This window comes from Lycorma delicatula, chromosome 9, assembly GCF_047948215.1.
Source record: "Lycorma delicatula isolate Av1 chromosome 9, ASM4794821v1, whole genome shotgun sequence".
Classification (NCBI taxonomy): domain Eukaryota; kingdom Metazoa; phylum Arthropoda; class Insecta; order Hemiptera; family Fulgoridae; genus Lycorma; species Lycorma delicatula.
The window spans coordinates 126,678,462-126,704,270 of NC_134463.1; the positions used below are offsets into that span (position 1 = coordinate 126,678,462).

A 25,809-nucleotide genomic window follows, 5' to 3' on the forward strand; every position below is an offset into this window, starting at 1 on the left:
TATATAGTCTTCTAGACTTAAACCAAGTTTTTTGTATTCCAAAAACGCTACTTCATTTCGATGTGGTTTATATCTATTGAATGCACTTTTGAAACCCTGCATCGCTTTCCTGCGCTCCTTGTTTCACCGAGGGATACGTTTTTTACAAATATATCCGGATGTTTTCAGTATACTGATATCAGCAGCATATATTATAAGATCCGTGAAATCTGTAATATTTTCATTTATTTGTTTTCTATTATCTATCTGCTGTTTATCATCAATCCAGCAGAAATGAATGATTTTCTTGAATTTATCCCAGTCGGCATTCTGTAACAGCATTAAAGACATTCTGATGCCTTAAAAAAAAGACAGACATTTTTAATCTTTATTCAATGATGTCCACCGAGCCCCAACTAGTTAACCGGTAAAATCAATAGCCTACGACTTAATTATATATTTCAGTATAACAGCATCCGATCAAACATACCAAATTATTATAACATGATTTCAGAAATGAATTAGCCAGCAAAAAGTAGATAATGCAAGAGACAAATTACATTAAATAATTAAAAAAACATCCATAAATGTCAGTAAAAAAATAAATAAAAAATGATTGCTTTACTAATGGATCATTTGACCACATCTAATACAATCCACCCACATCATATAAATTAGTAAACACACACACACACACAAACAAATATTTTATATATATAAAATGACATCACAATACATTAAAACATACGTCGATTTTTTTTTAACGAAAAATCAGTTACCAGCGATATTTCCATTTATTATTTAATTACTTTCTATGTTTGTGTTGTTATTATTATTATTTCTTTTAATTGATGAAACACAATATAGTATAATTAAAAGATGAATAAAATTTAACTTCAATTAATCATCGGCTTTTAACAAGTATTGTTTGATTGTCGATAAATAATGGTGTACGTGACGCCTACAATAATGATGTTTAGTAGACCTACAGAGTTGTTTACCAAATAACCTCCCTAACGCCGCTGGATATATGGAAAAGTCCGGTATTTAGTTACGAAACCTTATATTGAGCGAGGTACTGGATTAAACCCCGTTACACATATATTGAACTAGTAAGGTTATTTTTATATTTGTAGTTTATTTGTTCGCTTTAGAATAACGGTAAAAAATCAATCGAATGTCCGTATTTTATTCCCAAATCATATTTTTTAACCTGGTAGTTTCATTACGTGAATTTTGGAAAAAATTTCTTCATATTTTAACGCAAAAGTAAAAAAGAGTTTTTTTTAAAAATAAATAAGTGCCGTTTTGATCGACCACCTTTTGTCATTTCCTCGTTTTCAAAGCGCAATAATTTTTAAATAAATAAACAAACATATCGTTAATTTCTAAAATACTTACTGTTATGTTACCTTGCAAAAGAACTCCTTTTGCTAAATTATTTAATATTAACAGAATACGATTCTAAAGCAATCTACCGGGGGAATACGAAAAAACATTTCCCCCCAATATCAGTGTTATCAAAAAATTTGCGTTTGAAAATTGAATAAGGAAAAAAGGCTTAAACCTAACGCAAATATTCCTGTATGAAACGCATCAAAAAAATTCTAAAAATATGCCCATTAACTCGCTAATTACAAACTTTTTCGCCGCCTTCCTAAAATGTGAACTCTTTTGGACGAACTGTATTTAAGTTATGTTATATTTAATTAACAACTTTTAGGTCTGGAATGGTTATCTTTAATTACCGATAATGTAAGTTTAATTAAAGCAGTATTTCGATGAAGATGATGGTATTTAATAAATATTACTTTAAAATAATTCTACAGAGAGAAAAGTATTGTATAAAACATATAAATAACGTTCATTACCGGCTGGTAATACAACTTGCAGGAGAATTAGGCGCTTCGTATTGCTCATAAATAATTGAAAAATGGAGTCGCACTTTTTTTCTTTTTTATAATTAATTTACTACACACACTCGAAGCTTGTGCCGTGAGAATATAACGGGATGGTATTTTTTTAGCTGTGAAAGATGCCGTACCTGACCGGGATTTGAACCCGGAAACTACGGATGAAAGACCAAGATGCTACCGCTCCGCCTAGAAGATCGACGTTTAAAAGTGTTGATTATTGCATTTTTATTATTATTTTCACGATATTAATACAAATATCGCTTAACAATTATAATTACTTTAAATTATAATACGTATTTTCTACTTGAGTTATTCAAAATGTACCAGCTTTTATTTTAATAACCGTTTTTGATTGAAGTTACTTTAAAAATGTCTCTGATAATTAGAGAACAGTATACGATGATTTAAAAGAAGACACTTCTTAACTGTTTAACGATTATTAAGATAAAATTATAAAATTTAGCAATAAAATGAAATAGATACAAAAAATGACAGAGTTGAATAACTTTCCCGCGGCCGGTAAACTTACGCAAATCTGGCTACTGAGAGCTACGTTTTCGACAGACTACTGCTTAGGAGGAAAATTATTCAAGTAAAAAATGTTGTAAAAAAGATTATTTTACTCTTTCAGTAAAATTTTAAGATGCCAAACCCCGGTAACCGTACCTCATCGCCCCCTACATTGATCGTAACCAAACTTAAACGGCATCAGTGACATATTAAAAAGTCATCGTATAAAATTAAAAAAAAAAAAACGGTTAATGTCATCGAAAGATGTCAAGCAAAACAAACGGAGACCGATGAAAAAAGAAAAAAAAAATTAAGCTAATTGACCCTCACTCGTGAATAAAATCCTTTAAAATAAAACTAAAGTAACATACTGATGTAATTAATACAAGAATCTGATTGATATGAGTATTATTTTCTGCTCTTCCTTGCATTATACAAGACTACATTTCATTTACATTCATACATATCATCCTCATTCATCCTCTGAAGTAATACCTTACGGTGGTCCTTGAGGTTAAACACACACAGAGAGAGAGAGAGAGAGAGAGAGAGAGAGAGAGAGAGAGAGAGGACATTGTCGCTCTAACATTTGTAATTGAAGCGTTTCGGAGTACTATTAAAATTGAGTCTTCCTGAGTTGGGATCGTGGAATCAATAGCGATGTTAAATTCCTCTCGCTTCTCATCCCTACTGTCATGCAAAATGGAGGAACTCCAAACACGTTAACTACGGATGTTAGAGCGACAACGCTAGAAGAGCAAAATATTATACTTAAATCGATTATGATAATCCTAGCCAAAATATAAAAATATTGTGAAATTTTAACAAGAATGCGACTTTGAGTCTAGAAATGACAAAAAAGAAAATCTTTTTCAAACCCCCACCCGTTATGGGGTTTTGAACGAGATAAAACACCGTCGGAAAACATCTTAGTTACCTAATAGACATTGAGTTACGTTGAAATATTTACTTATCCTGCGAGTAAAAGTTTGAGGTATAAACCCCGTAAGGTTTGAAACCCCCTACCTCCTTGACCAATTGTATCTAAAATTAAGCGGAATCAATCCCCTACATATAGAAATTATCGGACCAAATTTCATCCGAATCGGTCCATCCATTCTGGGGATATGAAATAAAAGACGGCAAACATTTATGTGTATACATATGTTTTTCTGAACCGTTAAAATTTGTATAACCATCCCGACGTGCAAACTTTGTCTCGAAACGCAAAATTCTTTTCTTACACGGTATAATTTACGTATATCAGGATAGATAACTACGGTCAAGAGAAAAAATATACATTAATATAAGTACTAGCTGCAGGCCGTGCCTATGACACGCCTCCGCAGTTAGACCCCCCTGGCGGGCGGCGTCTCGGAATGAAATTTTTAGGTGTCCAAAACTGATTACTTCTTGTGTAAAAATTTTTTTTTTTGAATGATGAAAATTGATATAACGAAATTTAAATAAAAATTTAACTCTAGAAATTGATACTAACGAATCGGGATTTTCCGCTAGCGATCGGTACATTCCGGTGCCTACTCTTTGGTTATAGTTCGATATTTTATGAGGAAAACAATCGCGTAAATAAATAAAAAATATAAATAAAGAGTTTAAAACACCACTCTTAAATTAAACGCACTAAAAGGTAAAAAAATAATTTTAGGACGGTATCTCAGAATGTATTTGACAACAAGCTTTGATGGTGATGTGTAAGATTACCTGAAAGTATTAGCTTCAAATGAAAGATTTGGTGTTTTTTTGCTAATTATTTCATATGCGTGATGAATGGCCTAAAGAGCGGGATGCCGCGGTACTTTACAGCTGCGCTAGCGCACAGGTTTGAGCTTATTTAGCGAAAGATCAGAACGGTACGTTTTACGGTGGGCGAGTGCAATCATAATATAGGGCTAAACGATTTAATTTCCGGATAACTAAGATCCGGTCGATCAAGAGTGTACGCGATACGTTAAAAAGATAGCGCTCGATTTGTTGATACACACGCCGTTTGAATCGCGAAAATTGGACGAGTGGTTGCTGAGATATTACAATGGCACTCCATCGCACCCCCTCCAGTTTCCGAACTACGCCCTGGGGGGCGCTTGAAAATAACATCAATATTCGTCCGAAAATTCGGATGCGGTTAAAAAGTAGTAAATTTTCCCAAAATTTCGGTTATATTTAGCATATATATACATACGGTATATCGATATATAATAATATAACAAGTATACACCTGACCACCACGAGACATGTTCTAACGAATCGGGATTTTCCGCTAGTGATCGGTGCATTCCGGTGCTAAGCTAAGGGAAACGTACACACAGACACACTCACAAATGCCGTTTAGTAGGGTAGGAAGGGTGGGAACTCAAGTGTTCGACAGTGAAACGCTAAATTAATGATATTTATCACACGCTCCTACCGCAAAACGATCTATTTTTTGGTTATTACACCGTTACTTGGGTTTGTACTATAGATCAGATTTCTATTTTGTACAAGGAAGTTTTTTTTTTTTTTTTGTCCAGTCATTTGACTGGTTTGATGCAGCTCTCCAAGATTCCCTATATAGTGCTAGTTGTTAGGAGCTGGTTTATCCGGGTACTTATGGCGAAACAAATCTTGCACTGCGACCGCTAATTTCGTACTGAAGTACGACTCGACAATGAAAACACGTTCATCTAGCGAAAACACTATCTTGTCTCTAGCGATACACTGAACGTTATGATTGCATTGTTGTTACTATCGGTAGTGTTCTACTGCTTCGCCGCGATGTTCAGAGGTTGGACGAGTCCATTTCAGTAACGAGTAGGGGAGTAAGCTTGACGTTTTTAAATTTCATGGGTGAGTGATTGATGGGTTGCGTTTTATATGGGACCCCTATATAAATGAGTGATTTTTTTTTCTTTTTTTTTGTCTTCAGTCATTTGACAGGTTTGATGCAGCTCTCCAAGATTCCCTATCTAGTGCTAGTCGTTTCATTTCAGTATACCCTCTACATCCTACATCCCCAACAATTTGTTTTACATACTCCAAACGTGGCCTGCCTACATAATTTTCTCCTTCTACCTGTCCTTCCAATATTAAAGCAACTATTCCAGGATGCCTTAGTATGTGGCCTATAAGTATGTCTCTTCTTTTAACTATATTACTCCAAATGCTTCTTTCTTCATCTATTTTCCGCAATACCTCTTCATTTGTCACTTTATCCACCCATCTGATTTTTAACATTCTCAAGGAAGTAAAAATTAAAAATGGCTAAAACTATCAATCCCCCCCCCCCCACATTTACCTCATATAAAAAAATGTTTAAACAATTAACCAAAAATGTTATGTCGAGCCAAATCGGAGATATTACGTAATAAAATACAGACCAATACACGTATATACGACTTTCTGAAACTTAAACATTTTTTTTTTTTACTGTTTGGGGTCGTTAAAAGCCGACATTTGCAAAACTCCCGGTTCTGAAATTACGGCTGATCGCTATATTTCTCTTTATAGCTATGCCGATGCTGCAGCGATGAAACTGTAGTCGAGAAAACAAAAAATTATTTCAGTAACTAATTATTTTGAGTTAAAGGACGATCTTGTTACGTGAGCTTTTCATTTACCAATAGAATCGTATATAAATTTAAGATCGGGAGATATTAGTAGCGCTTCTTGTAATTGTCGTACGAAAGTTATTAAAGTTAGGAGCTGTAAATATTTAACGGTCGCAATAACAACCGAGGTGGGATATTCACGTGGGAAATTTAGTTAAGAGAGTTAGGTATTTAATTTATCATTTACAAGAATACGATATCAAGCGACAATGAATGTTATACGTGTAATTTATTTAGGTTTAGCTCAATCGATTCTGCGATACAGAACAGTCAGAAAGGGAGCAGCCTTTTCAATCGTTATTGAACCGATAAGTGTTAAACGAGCCATTTTATTTATAATTATCTATATATTTCGCTACCCCTAATACTATTTATTTAAATGGATGCGAGTCTTCAGTATTAAAAAAATTAACCGTCAAAAATTCTATAATGAAAAAGCGAAATTACAAATATTTGTCACTAGAATACAAAACAAAATAGCCGTTTCTGGTCTCATAATAATAATTATTAAAAGGAATGCAACGGTTGGGCATGGGCATTATAATTTTTGGCCGCAAAATTTGATTATTTATTACCAGAAAGCTTACGTAATAGAATTACTAATTTTAATTTTAAATTCCCTGTAAAAAAAAAAAAGAAGTTATTGAGTCATGATGTTAATTCAAATTTGGAACTACTTTTTTACTGAAAATATTTACGAGTATCGGTTAAATTACGTGATATGCTGCGGTCAATAATCGTATGTTGTTAAAAATTCTCTTTGGTTATTTGATTATTGTTATTTTTATTAATTTTTTTCTGTTTGATTTTCATTTAGCTTAATTATTTTTATTAGTACAGTAGTTATTATTATTTCTGAAGATCTTATTTGTATTCTCTTTTCTTTTATATCACTATCGTTTAAGTAATTATCGTTTAGAGGCATCTTCATAATACAAATATCTTCCTACTAAATGAAAATATTGTACTCCTTTTCTAAGGGCGGACCTGCCCGTTTTAGAGGAATAATCTTCGTAACAAAATTTTTTAATTATTTACATTATATTAAAATTCCTGAGTTTACAGTCATAGTTCAGATATAACAGATCTTATTGTTTTTGGGGTTGATTTTTTTTCATTAATTAGGTATGAGGGTATCGTTCAGGGCAACGTTGTTTTCGGTCATGAAAACATTTGGGTTTCGACCATTTGGGTGGGTGCAGCGGAGTGCTTTTTCAATATATATACTTTTCTTTTTCCTGTTTAGCCTCCGGTAACTACCGTTTAGATAATTCTTCAGAGGATGAATAAGGATGAATAAGGATGATATGTATAAGTGTAAATGAAGTGTAGTCTTGTACATTCTGAGTTCGACCGTTTCTGAGATGTGTGGTTAATTAAAACCCGACCGCCAAAGAACTCCGGTATCCACGATCTAGTATTCAAATCCGTGTAAAAATAACTGTTTTTACTAGAACTTGAACGCTGGAACTCTCGACTTCCAAATCAACTGATTTGGGAAGACGCGTTCACCGCTAGACCAACCAGGTGGGTTCTTACAATATATATTATAAGGCCGATTTGTCTTATAATACAAAATTATAAGACAAATCGGACAATTATAAGGCAAAATTTCTCGGACGAATCGAGAAATTCGTCCGATTTTCTCGATTCAAACGAGCAATGTGTTAGTAGGTTGAAGGCTATCCGACACGCGAGAACAACCGACCGATTTTTTTCAAATTTGCAAGATACATTCGTGTTATCCAGGAAAAGTTTTAAACTGCAGATCGAGGCCCTAGCCCCCTTGGGATTGAAGTTATGATATTAATTTTTAAAAAAAGTTTAATCCTTTTACTTCATTATTCTGTGACCGTGGCAGCAGAAGTAAGTTATTACTTTTCGTGGTCAAAGATGTTTGTAGTTTAGTTACCGTAGTCGCTACTATTCTATCTTTTGTAATTTAGTTTCTTTTTCAGGTCTCTGTAAAGCCTGAATACTTTAACTGTTATCGTCAGTGTTATTCTCATAACATGAAGTTGTATTCTCACAACAATAACGACTAATGAACATTGCGGACGGTAGCATTGCTAGACGGTAACGGCGACCGAAGCGGACTATGCGGGGGTCCAGGGGGTGAAGTCCCATCGGCTAGACAGGAACGGCGAGCCGTGGATCGGCTCCTGACTTCGCCTGGACCCCGTGGGTTCAGGAGGCGAAGTTCCTATCTAGTTTAGTTGTAATCGCCGAATCTTTATTTGTATTCATTACTCGTTAAAAGAAATAAATAGATAAATATAAAATAAAATACATTCTTGTAATATATTGCAGATGAAATGTTTTAGTTGAACGTATAATTTGTATTTGGATAATGTATTTATTCAACCGAAGTTAAAATATAAATATTTCCTGAGCGATAATAATAAACATAAAAGTGATTTTATTAAATACAAATAACTAAACGATACAATAAAACAGATTTGATTATTCATTGATGGTCGTTTGATCGCCTGAGGAGTGGCAACAATACTTTTAAAACAAATTTAAATCTGAATAAGAAAGATAAACAACAATAAAAAAGTAGACCGCATGCAATATCTACATTACCAGGCTTCTTTTTGTTACCTACTCAGAACAACACAAGCCATCCATTAAAAATACAAAAAAGAATAATATTTTGATATACAAAAACAAGACAAAAGATAAATAAATATAAATTATAATATATGATATATATATTTAAGAGAGGGTGACAAAACCAGCAGCAAGTTGTTTGTGACAAATTATATAACTTCAGTTGTTTTTATTCTGATAAATTGGAAAACTAAGTGTAGTTCAAATCTTTAGAGTTACTGAAAAATTACTTCAACCGCACAACTCTACATTCATTTTCAACAAGTTAACTTACTGAACGTATTATAATTATGTAACATACATATTTACTCACCCACACAGCCCACACACACACACACTTACAAACAAACAAACATATACATTCGGTCCAGAAGTTACGTTTACGTTCCACCTCGTCGTACATGCTGCTGCAAAATTTGATTGCTTGTCATAAACAATCCCGTCCGATATTTTTATGCAGTGCCTTACGGTAAAGAAAGCAGTAATCTTTCTATGACGTGATTAATTTTAACCGGTAAAAAAAAACATTTATAATTACAATAAATAAATATTTTTTAGATGCTACAGTAAACGTATATAATGTAATACGTATTGATGTAACGTCACATAATTGGAGAAAACCGTTTTAACTAGGTAATTTTCAACTCGCTTGATGTAGATTTAATTAGTGATACCGGATAACTGTAATTTTAGCATTTATAGTTTTATATATTATAAAAGCGATAAACCTTATATAATATAACTTTCAAAATTAATCGTCTTAATTCAGTCGATTTGCATTTTGACCTACTTAAAATATCAGACGTTCTCCAACTTTAAATAAAAAAAAAAATTTTTTTTTTTTTTTTTTTTAAATAGCTTATTTAAAAATTAATCAAAATCGTACAGGTATCATAAAACTGATTCAACACTAAATTTTAACGTGCTGTGTAACTGACAACAGGTTACAAGACCTATGGCCTAAGCAAAACTCTTTTAGGAATCTTTTTATATAACCTAGATATTATATAGGACAATTTTTCTCATTCTAATGACTTTTTAATATTCGAAATAAGGCTTACAAAAAACGAGTTGTTAACTTTTCTTTTTCTGTTTAGCCTCCAAAACCAACGAAAGGTATTACTTCCGAGAATGATATGTACGAATGTAAATGAAGCGTAGTCTTGTACAGTCTCAGGTCGACATTTCTGAGATGTGTGGTTAATTAACCCCCGACCACCAAAGAACACCGGTATCCACGATCTACTAATCGAATCTATATAAAAGTAACTGTACTAGGATTTGAACCTTAGAATTCTCGACTTCGAAATCGGTTGATTTGCAAAGACGCGTTTACCACTAGACCAACCGCTGGGTTGTTAACTGGCTGCAGAATGTACGACGGAACTGAAGCCTGCTTTTTTGGAAGTGCTTTACAACTTTTCATTCTGCAGAATTTGTAGAGTTACTCTGTAATAAAAAAAAAAAAATGACAACACAGTTGTAGGGTTTTCCTATCACGCGGCTTTTTTTCTGAAGCACGGCTGAACATACATACACACACAACTTAATTTTAAATAGTTATCGTATTATTTAAATATAATATTTTTTGTTTACTTAATTCAATTACTCTAAGTAAAGTGCGCGCGCATACCGTATTTCATTCGCGCGGGTGTGGTAGTACTAGCGACCGCTTGAAATACTTTTTTGCACTTGAAATACTATTCATTTATCTCATTCTACCGCTCATTTGAGACGTCACAACATAGCAGGCGACTGCAGCAGCTGTACGTCAGTGCTATACTAGCGCTCCTTGTGGTGAGATGGGGTATTATACATGCAGTATACCCGCTGAGCCGCTGGTTTATTTAATCGTTTTTTGGGGGATTGTGATTCTATAAAAATCTTTTTTTGGAAATACTATTATTTTTTAATCGTTAACAAATGCACCTAAGAAAAATAAGACCTTAATTAGGAAAAATCTCGAGATACTGAGGGTGACCTCGCTCTACAGCCTGACCCTTATCTTTTAAATTTAATGGCATCAATTCCCCGTATATAGAAGTAATCTGACCAAGTTTGGTCAAAATCGGTGCGGTAGTTCTGGAGATATAAGCAGTGCAACACCGAACACACGCGCGTACATACGAGCATCCGGAAAATCTCCATCCGGTTTTTTGGGTTCCTTAGGTATTAAAACAAAATTTGGGAAAACTGCATATGCCCAAATTGGACCGATTACAATACTTTTCCTTCTAAATCTATAGCGCTTGACGGAAAAGTAAAAATAAATTTTGCATATTTGAATCGTTTTATGAAAAATAGTAACTTTTCACTTTGCATTGTTTACGTCTGTTCCTTTGCTTTTAAAAAGTAATTTTAAAAAATGGAAAGTTGGAGATTTTTTTTTTTGCATTCTATCTTTTTAACGTAAGTTATCAGAAATCTTTTCACGTTTATCGTTCAACTTTGCTCATTATTTGACAAAGTTTATTTTGTATTTGTAAATAACCGCGTTACATTATATTTCTCTTAAAGTTTCACAGGAATTGGTTATCACAGTTTAAAAATAATTTATTGAAATACATAATTTATATTTCTTGGGTTAAATCGGTTCATAACTTTCCGGTTCGGTCTAGCGGTGAACTCGTCACCGCAAATCAGCCGATTTCGACATTTCGAAATTTACTTTTACGATTTACGATTTACTTTTTACGATTTACGTTTTAAAAAGTAAATCGTGGATACCGGTGTTCTTTGGTGGTCGGGTTTCAATTAACCACACACCATAGGAACGGTCGACCAGAGACTGTGCAAGACTACACTTCATTTACATTCGTACATATCATTCTCTGAAGTAATACCTTTCGGTGGTTTTGGAGTCAAAACAGAAAAAAAGGGGATAGTTAAATCGGTTCAGATTTTGCAAATAAAATATTCCTTTCGTTAGAAATGATCTCAGGAACTGTCATTTCAAGGCCGTTTTAAGAAACTGTTTTAGTTTTAACTTTGTTTGTCATGTTCTTTGCGTCCAACCAGAATAATTAACGGAATCGGTTGTAAAGATATCCCATCTTTAATTTTCATAGGCTAATCTTCTAAGTATTATTTTGAAAAGTACATTCTGAGCAGTTAGAAAAATCTTTTAAAAAACAAAAACGACTCTTCATTTTTGATAAAGCAAAACTTGAAAAGTGTAAAATCTTATATAAAACAAATAACTTTTTATTCTCTTTTTTCGCTTTGCGTTCTTCACTTTACAAATTTTCACTCTACGTTTCAAACTTTTAAAATAAAACAACAAAAAATAACCGAGTGAATGAAAAGTTAAAAACTACTTTAAAACATTAACATAGGCGTCTTGTTTATATTTATGAGAATTCAAGAGAAGTGAACAAATTAAAGGAAATAATTACATATCTGGTAAACCACTTTATCTTTTGTCTGCGGCTTTTATTATTGTCATTATTATTTTTTCTGTACTTATAATTATTTATAATTATAACACGTAATAAATGAACTTATTAGTTTCTTTGTTCGCGCTAGATACGAAAGGGATAGAGAGAAGGTAATCAAATATTTTATGTTGTAATCATTTATTTATTTTTAATTTTTAATTTTGATTTTTTTAATATAGTTATTTTTTTAATTATTTACTAGTAATTACGTGTACGCTACATCTCGCTAATTTTCTATTCTGTCGAATTTCACCGACTGTGTACAACAAAGAAATTAAATAGTTTAAAATAAGTTAAGAAAATAAGTAATTGATTTTTAAAGGTTTATCTAGTACAACAAATAATTTTTTTGTTTTAGGAAAATTGTAAAGGTTTTATACCAGAGATAACTAATAATTACCGAAGAGATATTTCCATTAAAAAACCGTGTTTCCGTTTTTTTTCTTGCATAAATAAAATATCCAAATTAAGAACAATGAAAAATAGTTTAAAAAAAAAAAAAAGATTAAATAATCGATAGTGTATTGAGAAAAGACCGTTGTTACACAGCTTGTTAATTTTAAGGGTATTATAAACAAGAACAAATTTTAAACGGGGAATTCTCCTTGATATTTAACCGCACTAAAAAATTTGTTTTTCCAATACCATAGCCAACTTAATTTCTTTAAATGAGAATCTTAGAATAATATTTTCGGTACAACCCGTAATTCTAAGAAATTTTTATTTTTAGTCATTTTGAGATAAACGTAACGGTTCAGGAGGTACATCTTATCCTTATCTCCATTTGTACCTTCTGACAGTGAATTTTGATTGATTTTTAAACCGATAAGAATTTTTAAAGACATGCACGTAATCCTGTTCTTAACTTTGTCTTAAATTATTACTCTCTCGTACGAAGTAAAGAAAATATTGTGATCGCGAAAAATTCCGGTTTTCAGATTTCAACGGAAATATCCATTATGACCATCCCTGAATACATTTTAACTACTTTCGGCGTGACGTCTGTGCGTACGTACGTACGTACAAAAAAAAAATTAGCCGTAGGATGTTGAAATTCTGGATATAGGACTGTTCTTACATCTGGTTGTGCACCTCCCCTTTAATTGCAATTGACTGAACCAAAAGCGCCCAAAATCCAAAAATGTTTGATTTTGGACTTTTTCTTAACTGCAATAATAAGCCCTCACTGAGAGCTTTTCAATGAAATATCATAAGAGGTACTTATTTTCATCAGTTCCAGAGATATAGCCAAATAGAATCGTAATTAATGAAATAATTTTTTTTTTTTAATTTAAATATATCGATTTTTTAATAATTATTAACCTCTGATTGTAAAAATAACATTATGATAAATAATAATTTAATAATAACAATAAAAAATAAAAAATTATGAAAAAATATCAAAAATTATTAATGAAATAAAATTTTATGTACTTTTCATTTAAAAAAAAATATATATTTGAAATTTAATAGGCGTACAAGAAAGGCATGAAGTGTCCGCATCAGATATTTGTTATTCTCTTTCCGATAACAATAGACCTACTGTAAGTTAAAGTCACCTACTTATCTTTTTCTTTTTTTTTTGGATGATAAAACTGAAATTTGTATCGTGTAAAATACAAAAATCTAATTGGTATTTGAATTCAGAACCTTGCGGATGAAAGCCAGAAAGATTACCACTCCGTTTACGGAGGTCGGCATTATAAACAGTAAAGTATTTTAATGACGATGTGTTTGGATTTTAAACTATATGAAAAAACCTTTTAAAAAGATGTAATATTTACCACGTTTATATCGACTGAAAAATATTTCTTCTTTAATAAAATTATTTTGGAAAAACAATCTCAAAATTTCAACATCATAAATTTATATAACTATACAGAGTGCCCGGGCTATAGATATCCAAAAGTGAAACGGTTAATATAATTTAATAATTTTTTTTTAATCAACTCAGTAACTCACCAAGTTTTAATGTAGGTTAGTCAAATTCAATGCGTACACCTTTTGTACCTCGTCAGACGTCTAGAGAATAATTTAAGTCTTGCCAGGTGTTTTGGAGTATCTTCGGCGCTAATATACCAACAGTTTTCTATTTTAAATCGTTCAAATCTAGAACTCTTTCCTTTCATACAGATAACTTTCAACAAATTCCCAAGCGATAAAAAGTCCAAAGGATTGATATCAGAATATCTAAGCGGCCATGCGGCTGGACCTCCTCGTCCGATCCAACATCCGGGGAAAATATTGCTCAAGAACACGGTAACATCTCGATGAAAGTGCGGTGGAGTACACCTTATTGGAAACTGAAGCCTGCAGTATTCTGACGAACAGAAAAGTTCTTAAGCGCATCTAGATATGTCCTGATACAGCGGGGTCCATAAAAATAAACGGACCGATAACGGAATTTTTGTTTAGTCCTAACCAGACATTGACTTTCGGCGTTCCCTTTTCATTTACGATTACTGCACGTTGGTTTTCGGTACCCCGATCTGAACAATTGTGTCTGTTAACTTTTCTGTACGTATGAAAGGTCGCCTCATCGCTAAGTAACAACTTATCAAGATAATCAGGAGGTTTACGACACGGTGCATTATGTGTGCACCAAACTAGTATCGTAGGCGGCGATCATTTGGTTTAACGTGATGAGGAAGTTGTAACTTGTACGCTCGCAAACGGAGCCGCTTGTGCTCCGTACACTCATTATAATTGTCTAGAAGCAGACAGGCCTGTGCAGCGCCCCATCGGCTTGAGCATCTCGCCCGGTAAGCCGTCGGGATCAGGGGCTTTTCTGGCCTTCAGCGACCGTAGAACTCCCTCCAGTTCCTCCATCGAGCAGAGAGGGTAGTCGCCGAAGTCCCGCTCGACACGGACCGAGCGGGCCGGGAACAACATCTTAACGACGTGCTGCGCTTTAGCCTCCTCTAATGAAGCCGGTGACCGCGAGACCCCCAATCGCCGAGTTACTAGCTTGTAACCCAGCCCCTAAAGGTCTCCGTCAGTTTTCGTCAGCAGTGCGCCTTGCTCATGTTTATGGCTCGATGGAGCCGCTTCTTTGCCGTCTAATGCTCAGCCGACCTGGCATTCGCGTCCGTGCGATTCCTGGCGCGTTTTGCCACTCGTCTTAGTCGAAGATGCTCTCGGCGCAACCCCGCAATCTCCGGTGTCCACCGGTACACGGGTCGCTTCCGTTGTCTCGGTCCCCAGCGGGGCACGGAGGCGTCACATGCAGAAGCGATCAGGCGCATGGTGGAAGCGACTACGGCGTCAGCCCCGGCGTCCCCCTGTCGGTAATGTTTTCAGAGGCTACCGCTCCTGAGGAGATCTTTCCTTTGAATTTCTTCTCGTCGATTTTATTGACGAGAAGCCTTGGGGCTCCCACGGCTTTTCATCAGCCGCGGAAGCCCCGGACGCTCCCGTGCACCATCTAGGACTAAACGAGAGTTATTGGTGGTCGCAACCGGTGTAATCCTAGAGAACTCTCCAGTCCTGGACGAGCGTGACCGGCTCTTCGAAGGCGAGAGAAATATCGGGAACGGTCTTCAAATATCCTGGACGTCGTGTTCCCCGTATTGAGGATCACGAGTCCAGTACGTGCAGCCATGTCAAGAATGTATTTCCCTCTGGAGTTGGTATGCGCCATACCCAACTCCACCGCCCTGAAGTTGAAGTCCTCAGCCACCACCGACAATAATAATAATAAAAAACACAATCGCCTTAATTAAAAAGCGACCACCACACTTAATATTCATATTTAGAGAACCATTTTACCATAACACGCCCAAATAACGGTCAAAAGACACATTCATGCTACATACAGAGCATAAAACGTTTGAATTTTGAAAACATCAAAAGTGGAGAAATACAAAAATCCGTTTTTTAAGTATTAATTAAGTCAAGAAAATAAATAAAAAACTGCGATAAAACATTTCGAAAACGATGAATCACGAATTAAGTAAATTATTTTATTTATTCGTAAAATTTATCCGTATAAATATATAATTTTCAGTGTTTAGTGATCTGATTAATTATTAAGGACATTCGTGTCGAATTAATAGCCGCAACAGGCGCGATAGATGTCGACCGTACCGATTTAAAGGAGGGTAACTACGACGATGTATGGAGCGGGAGGGGACGGTCTCCAACGTGAATGAATCAACAGGTGTGTCGGATGCGCAGCGTCGCGACGCTTCGCTTCGGCCACCCCTATATAAAAGCGTAGCGGTCGAGAAGCGATACCTCAGCTTGCTCTACAGTATAACTACCGCTAGCAGCAAATCTTTACCGATAGAAGACTACAAATTTAACCGCCGTTATAACAGATTAATACAAAGGTAATTTATACTGCAGAAGTCAACTATCCGATAAAAAAATCTACTTTTTCCATATTTTCAGGCAGTTTCAAACTACTTTTAAATAACAGGTACGAAAATTAATATACAATCTTATAATTTATTAAAGATTATTAAATGTTTTTTTGAAAAGATTTTAACTCAAAAGAAAAACAAAATGGGTAAGGGAAATTATCCAAAAAGTCGTAAATGTAAGGATCGTTGTAAAAGAATTTTAAATGGCTCTTTGAAAGACTATAGAAATTTAATATCTCGCATGGCATATTTTATATTTTTTAAACGATACATGTTTTCAAATTTAAATCTCGTTCTACAAAAAACAAGAACATACTATCCGCTCGATAACAAACTTCATTTTAAAGGTATATTAATTAATTTCGGCCTACAGTAAGGTTTATTTAATATCATTTTTACTTTTATATTAGATAAATGTTACTGTTTAATGAAAATATATTTAAATTAATATTTCATTTAAAATAAAATATATAAATATTTATATATATTATACGTTTGTTTCGTTATATAATTTATATTTGTGCTAAGTTATATTTTTAAATATAATAATTAATTATAACTCTATAATAGTTATAATTTATTCGATATTTTATTCGATGAATTCTCTCGGGATGATCAAATTTTTGCAATAAGTGAAAAACAAGATCTCGTTAGTAACAAGATCATATTTCACTTTGAATCGTCTTTAATAAAGCGTTAAATTTGTCATCGTTATTAAATATTTATTATGTCATTTTATATTTACATATATTAGAAAAGTTAAACTACTTCTTTTTAAATGTCAAAACCGTCTTTCGTAAAAGAAAAATTAAAGATAAAGAGGGCAATTCGTAATTTTTTTTAAAAATATTATTTTAATTAAATTTTAAAAAAATATTAATATTCCACGGACTTATATATTTTGATTATTTTTTTAATTATTTATTATTACGTTACACCTTTATTTTCCCTGCCCCCCCAGAGCCGAACACGCAATCAGACATAAACTCAGCTCCGAGGGGTGCCATCGCCTCAAACTACCTCGGCGGGAAGAAAGCCCAACCCAGGCAGCCGGGACTCGGTCGTTTAATGAGGGGCCCTCAGAGGAGTCTCCCCATTGATTGTTATATAATTAATTAACCACATATATATATATATTAATCTCTTTTTAAGAACTTTTCCGGCCTTCCATTTATAGTATATATAATTTCCGAATTAGATAATAATTAAATATTTATTTCATTTCATGCTTTTATTTTTAATTTGACTCTTTTGGAATCATAAGATTTATCAAACTAGAAAAAAGCCGGTATCGTCGATCTATCTATGCGATCATGTTTTCTTCCTAAATAATTACACAGAAATAATAAAATATATATGTGGTATGGGTGTGTGTGTGTGTGGGTATATATATATATATATATATATATATATATATATATATATATATATATATATATAATAACTTGTCTCTTTTATTTAAAGTTATTAAGAGTCAAAAAAGTTTTATTTAATCCTACTGACAAAATAATTATTTTGTTGGTGTAATAAAATTCTAGAGTTGATTTCTAGAAAACTTTTATTAACCGGTACCATAAAATATATATAAAAAATCCACTTACGTCATCAATAAAATAAACTTTTTAAAAATGTATAAAAAAAGGGCTAAAATATTAGTAACACTTTTTCAGTTCGTTTTATTTTTTTTTTTATTTTTAGAAGTCAGCCTGAAATTAAAAACTGCTAACAACTGTAATTTTGCGTAAATCTCAAAAAACCAAAATTTAAAAAAGAAGTGAAAAAAGTATTACTTCTTATTTTATGTACCAGGGAGTACCTATTTTATGCCATATGTTCCTGAGCGTCTCCGATTGAAAGTCGGATTGGTTTTAAAAAAAGATTAGGTAATTGTTAATACGTTTTTCAAATATATCGACGTGTAACGCCAATTATCGGAATTGATTTTGGCAAGGCCGAATCCGGATAATTGGAAAATTAAAAAAATTGTTGCTTCATACTTACTGAACGTAACATTCTGAGAGATATTTTTCTTTTCGGTACCGAATATTATTTAAAATAATCATAATTGGCGCAGAGTTGAAAACACAGCGAAAAGTTGTCTTGCAAATTATTCCTAGAAATGAAATTGGAAACGTTTGATTAAAAAAAATAATAATAATAATAATAATATTAACACCGACCTCTGTGGCTTAGTAGCTAGCGTCTTGGCACTTTGTGAGGGGGTCCCGGGTTTGAATCACGGTCAGGTCATTTTTTCATACGCTACCGATTTCCACCAAGCTAATAAACGTAGCTCTTGATGCCCAGTCTTTCATAACCGAAAATGAAATCTGTGTGGACACCGCATGACTTCCTTGTACGCCTATTAAAATTACACTTTTTTTGCTGCACGTCATTTAAACTTATTTCATTTGAAACCGAGATACGATCCTCCAGTTCTTCAATTAAGCGGATAGTTACGCAGTTGCTGAAATTAGAGAAATATTAAGTATACAAATTAATATTAGAAGAATTATGTCAAACCAAAGAGCGATTAAATGATCGGCGACAAAAAACAAATAAAGGAAATGATGATCAACTCCGACTTATAATACTGTTCGGCAAAATCAGAACTAAAAGTAATGAACTAAAAGATAAGAATTTTTCGCAGTTTATTAAAGCTCGATCATATATGCTTCAATCTATATGTTTTTCTTGTGAGAGTCTATTTTTCAGTCGCTCTGTAGTTAACATTAATGTAGATAAACTTAAACAAAAATTTCAGAATAATTAACTAAAATTACACAGAAATTAAACTAGAAAATCCAAAAATAATAAGATTCTAAATTATAATTTTCAATTAATATTAAATAATCAGATGTTTCACCAAATCTGTTATAACGCCTATTAAATTACTCATACACATTTTTACAAGTACATAAAATTTTATTTCAGTAACTACTTCTGATTTATATATATATATATTTTTTTATTGTTATAATTGAATAATATCATTTATTGTAAACACCTTTTTTACAATCACAGGATAATTAATAATTATTATATTGATTAATAAATCAATATATTTAATTTTTTTTTAAATGTTAAAAAATAAATTTAAAAAAAAAGTTAAAAAAATAAAAAAGGTGATGTCTGATTCGAACCGATGTGTCTTCCTCTTATAGATACAAATATTTCATTAGTTAAACTTTCATTTGACTATAACTCTGAAACTAATGAAAATAAGTACCGCTTATGATAAATCGTTGAAAAGCTCTCGATGAGGACTTGTTACTGCAGTTATGGAAAGTCCAAAATTCAAAATTTTAGGGATTTTGGGTTTTTTTGGACATTTTTGGTTCGGTCGATTGTAATCAAAAGGGAAGGAATACAACTAGGTGTTACAACAGTCCTAACCCCATAATTTCAACATACTATGGCTAATCGTTTTTGAGTTATGCAAGAAGCATACGTACAGACGTCATGCCGAAACTAGTCAAAATGGATTCAGTATTGTTAAAATGGATATTTCTGTTGAAAGCTGAAAACCGAAATTTTTCGCGATCACAATACTTCCTTTTCTTCGTACACGGAAGTAAAAGAAAAATCATAATATTAATCTTTTGTTAAAATTACCAATATTTATTTTACAGTAATTTACAGCAAGTGATTTCAAAACCGATCGTTGGATAAACATTACGTAACAGTAAATAGTTCGAACAAAATAATGTTCGTTTCGTTTCTTAAAACGTTATTTTTTATAGTATTTCTTTAAAAGAATATCAAAAGGCATTAATATATTGGAACGCTGATTCTCCAGACTGACATTTGTAGGGTCGAAATCTTTACGATTAGAAACCCGGATAACTATAAAATTAAAAAAAGGTTTATCACACGTACTTAATAATAATTTTGGATGGAAAAACGCTTAATAAAAATACAAAAAGTAAAAAAAAATAAATAAATAAATGCGTTTGAGTAATCATAATATTATTCAGAATATACGTACAATGAAATTAAAAAAAAGCTGACAACACAGTTGTAGGATTTTTTCGTCACTAGGTTGTTTCTGATGCACGGCTACAAACACAACTTAATTTAAAATAATTTTTTTACGTAAATGTAATATTTTTTCGTTTATTTAATTTAAAAATCCTAAGTAAAACGCGCGGGTATGGCGATACTAGCGGCTATAGTCGGCACTAACTAAACTAATATAATTTCACAACTTACATAGAACAAATTTCCCTTGTACGGTCGGGAAAACCGGTGTAGCCTCAAGGCTTACCGCACCAGGAACCGAGTCGACCAGGCCGATCGAGTTTGAGAATCAGCCACCCCGAGTTACTTTTTTGCACTTTAAATATCGTTCATTTATTTAATTCTACCGCTCACCTGTGACGTCACAACATAGCGGTCGACTACAACAGCATTTTTTTGGAATGGGGTGCGATTTTTAAAACTTTTTTTGCAGATATTGTTATTTTTTAATCGTTAACAAATGCGCCTAAGAAAAATATGACCCTAATTAGGAGAAATCTCGAGATACTGAAGGTAACCTTACTCTACAACCTCACCGCCTTGACCTTTTAAGTTGAAAATTTAACGGCATTAATTCCCAATTTATAGAAGTAATCTGATCGAGTTTGGTCAAAATCGGTGCAGTAGTTCTGAGATATAAGGTGATTTAAAAAGCCACACCGAACACATTAACAGTCGCATAATTTCCATTCGGTTTTTTGGGTTCTGTAGGTGTCAGAACGTGAATATCCGGTGAAAACCGCATAGCCCCAAATCGGCCCGATTTCTACGCTATATATATTTATAGACCTCTTGCAACGCTATAGATATCTTGTGTAGTTCTGCTATCTAATCGTGAAAGTAAAGATTGTAAAATTTATTATATTACGGAAAATAAAGAATTTCATAAACGTTTGTACCACTCGGTGTTGAATTAATAGTTGAACATCTCTCTTTATTTTTTATTCGATAATAAAATGAAATGAAAACTAAATATTTTTCACGTATGGCTATTTTTTTTTGTCTTCAGTCATTTGACTGGTTTGATGCAGCTCTCCAAGATTCCCTATCTAGTGCTAGTCGTTTCATTTCAGTATACCCTCTACATCCTACATCCCCAACAATTTGTTTTACATACTCCAAACGTGGCCTGCCTACACAATTTTTCCCTTCTACCTGTCCTTCCAATATTAAAGCGACTATTCCAGGATGCCTTAATATGTGGCCTATAAGTCTGTCGCTTCTTTTAACTATATTTTTCCAAATGCTTCTTTCTTCATCTATTTGCCGCAATACCTCTTCATTTGTCACTTTATCCACCCGTCTGATTTTTAACATTCTCCTATAGCACCGCATTTCAAAAGCTTCTAATCTTTTCTTCTCAGATACTCCGATCGTCCAAGTTTCACTTCCATATAAAGCGACACTCCAAACATACACTTTCAAAAATCTTTTCCTGACATTTAAATTCATTTTTGATGTAAACAAATTATATTTCTTACTGAAGGCTCGTTTAGCTTGTGCTATTCGGCATTTAATATCGCTCCTGCTTCGTCCATCTTTAGTAATTTTACTTCCCAAATAACAAAATTCTTCTACCTCCATAATCTTTTCTCCTCCTATTTTCACATTCAGCGGTCCATCTTTGTTATTTCTACTGCATTTCATTACTTTTGTTTTGTTCTTGTTTATTTTCATGCGATAGTTCTTGCGTAGGACTTCATCTATGCCGTTCATTGTTTCTTCTAAATCCTTTTTACTCTCGGCTAGAATTACTATATCATCAGCAAATCGTAGCATCTTTATCTTTTCACCTTGTACTGTTACTCCGAATCTAAATCGTTCTTTAACATCATTAACTGCTAGTTCCATGTAAAGATTAAAAAGTAACGGAGATAGGGAACATCCTTGTCGGACTCCCTTTCTTATTAGGGCTTCTTTCTTATGTTCTTCAATTGTTATTGTTGCTGTTTGGTTCCTGTACATGTTAGCAATTGTTCTTCTATCTCTGTATTTGAACCCTAATTTTTTTAAAATGCTGAACATTTTATTCCAGTCTACGTTATCGAAAGCCTTTTCTAGGTCTATAAACGCCAAGTATGTCGGTTTGTTTTTCTTTAATCTTCCTTCTACTATTAATCTGAGGCCTAAAATTGCTTCCCTTGTCCCTATACTTTTCCTGAAACCAAATTGGTCTTCTCCTAACACTTCTTCCACTCTCCTCTCAATTCTTCTGTATAAAATTCTAGTTAAGATTTTTTATGCATGACTAGTTAAACTAATTGTTCTGTATTCTTCACATTTATCTGCCCCTGCTTTCTTTGGTATCATAACTATAACACTTTTTTTGAAGTCTGATGGGAATTCCCCATTTTCATAAATATTACACAGTATAGCTATATAAATAAATATTACACAGTATGGCTATAACAATTAAAAATTGCCGTTCAGTATATTCCTGTCTATTTGATTAATTAATCTTATTACTATTGTCTACGGTCAGTAATAAGAATAATATAATAATATACGCTTTTCCATTGACAAACTGAACCAAATTCTTATAAGACTTATTTAAAAACGTATAACACTAGATGCGGTCGAAAATATGATTAAAAATATTTTGAATTATGATTTTTTTTTCCTTTTGAAAGGATTCGTACGGTTTATTGTGAAAAAAATTATATTTAAAAAGATTTGTCACGTTTAAACTCCTTTAGCTTTAAAATGTAAAGAAATGTAAGCTAAATATTGGAAGCTAAATAAGTAATGTAAGCTAAATATTGTTTGCATTTTAATAAGCAAACAATCAACATCCTATATTGAAACGATCTATTTTTGTAATATGAAATCACGAAACTCTGAGCATCAAGCAGACCCCGTGAGAGGTGCTTAAAAATTCTAAATAGTTCGGGTAGGATTGCAATACGCTATTTTAAAGGACATCGGAAAATATTTTTTGTTAAAAGCTTTGAATTACGACAATCCTAATCAAATGACGGCCAGTTTATACATTTCACTGTAATTTCAAAACCGGATCGATCACTAGTACTTTTTAAATAACCGCTTAACAGTAAAACACTGAAAAAAAAATTATCAAATTTTTGTTCCTCAAAACTACTTTTTTATACAAGACCGGGTTTTTCTTTTAAGCCGCTTTAAAATCCGGGTAAGAAAAATAATAAATAGCTACCGGTTTGGTTACGGTTGTAACTTGAAATTTTTATGCCAATTTATTTTTTTGTTTTTCAGTGCCGTTTAAAATGGTTTATCGCCAACCCTATCTTTTTAATTTAAAATTATTCAATCGCCTTCACAATGGGTTCTTACTTGTAGGCGTGTGGTAATCTGATACAGAAAAATATATCGTTTCGTAGAAGGAACGTTTACTAAATTTCATTTTTCTACGTTTAACGTTTGAAAAGTTGTTTAACAATTCTCTTTAGTTGTATTTCTAATAATAATTAATTAATGGAAACTATTATAACAAAATTGTACTTCATCATTGTCGATATCACCGTATTATATTTAAGCCAACTTTTCGCTTTCGAAATTACAAAAAAAATTAGGGTTCAAATACAGAGATAGAAGAACGATCGCTAACATTTACAGGAACCAAACAGCAACAGGAATAATTGAAGAACATAAGAAAGAAGCCGTAATAAAAATGGGAGTCCGACAAGGATGTTCCTTATCCCCGTTACTTTTTAATCTTTACGTAGAACTAGCAGTTAATGATGTTAAAGAACAATTTAGATCCGGAGTAACAGTACAAGATGAAAAGATAAAGATGCTACGATTTGCTGATAATATAGTAATTCTAGCCGAGAGTAGAAAGGATATAGAAGAAACAATGAACGACATGGATGAAGTCCTACGCAAGAACTACCGCATGAAAATAAACAAGAACAAAACGAAAGTAATGAAATGTAGTAGAAATAACGAAGAAAATGTAAAAATGGGAGGAGAAAAAATTATGGAGGTAGAAGAATTTTGTTATTTGGGAAGTAAAATTATTAAAGATGGACGAAGCAGGAGCGATATAAAATGCCGAATAGCACAAGCTAAACGAGCCTTCAGTAAGAAATATAATTTGTTTACATCAAAAATTAATTTAAACGTCAGGAAAAGATTTTTGAAAGTATATGTTTGGAGCGTCGCTTTATATTGTAGTGAAACTTGGACGATCGGAGTACCCGAGAAGAAAAGATTAGAAGCTTTTGAAATGCGGTGCTATAGGAGATTGTTAAAAATCAGACGGGTGGATAAAGTGATAAATGAAGAGGTGTTGCGGCAAATCGATGAAGAAAGAAGCATTTGAAAAAATATAGTTAAAAGAAGAGAGGCCACATATTAAGGCATCCTGGAATAGTCGCTTTAATATTGGAGGGACAGGTAGAAGGAAAAAATTGTGTAGGCAGGCAACGTTTGGAATATGTAAAACAAATTGTTAGGGATGTGGGATGTAGGGGGTCTACCGAAATACGACTAGCAGTAGATAGGGAATCTTGGAGAGCTGCAACAAACCGGTCAAATGACTGAAGACAAAAAAAATTCGCTTTCTACTTGGAATGACTAAAACTGTCTACTTGGAATGATATGAATATACGACTGTGTAGACAATAGGAAACGTTTTAATTTATTTATACTTTTGTTTTATAAATACTGATAAGATACTCGTTTTATATTATGATTTTTTATGAATTATTTTTTTATCGATAATATTTATTATCGGCAGGTTATTTTCAGCGTGTAAATTCTCTTCTTTTTCAAGTTAAACTTTTTAAAATCCTGATAGTTTCCGTTTCCGTTTAGATAGTTTATCATTTCTACTTTTATCCGACCTTTCTTCTTTCTACCTTTTAATTATCCTTATAGCAATGTTTCAAATAACCTGACTTCATTGAAGATATGTTCCGAAAAGTTAGATTTTCTATTCCGAAGTTTCTTTTTTTTTAATTAAGTTTCTAGTCTCAATACTTATTCATTGCAATCGACGGAATCAAAAGTGCCTAAAAAGCCCAAAATCAAAAACATTTTGGATTTTGTACTTTTATTTTAACTGCAGTAATAAGCCCTTATAGAGAGCTTTTCATCGATATATCATAAGTGGTACTTATTTTCATTGGTTCCAGAGTTATAGCTGAATAAAAATTTAATGAACTATTTGGCTTTTATAAGGGGAAAGCATATCGGTTCAAATCCGACTTCATCCCCTTTGTTTTAAATTTAAATATATTATATTATTATTATTATTATATATATATATATATTATATTTTTAAAATTTAAGTATATTGATCTATTAATAATTATTAACCTCTTGATTGTAAAAATGTTTTACAATAACTAACAATTCAATAATAACAATAAAAAAAGTGAAAAAATAT

The 25,809-nt window shown here is 32.7% G+C and overlaps 1 protein-coding gene across 3 annotated transcripts in view; it reads left to right on the top strand.

The window, feature by feature from the left end:
- Nucleotides 1-12,115: 12,115 nt before the first annotated feature.
- sNPF (short neuropeptide F precursor) overlaps nucleotides 12,116-25,809 on the top strand; it is a 306,882-nt gene continuing 293,188 nt past the window's right edge. Inside the window, exon 1 of one of the 3 annotated variants that reach the window (XM_075374874.1) lies at nucleotides 12,116-12,170. The gene's annotated coding sequence lies outside the window, so the exon portion shown is untranslated. Of the gene's footprint in view, nucleotides 12,171-16,307; nucleotides 16,481-25,809 lie in introns of those variants that run through there. The other 2 variants (XM_075374875.1, XM_075374873.1) reach the window with 2 other exon arrangements.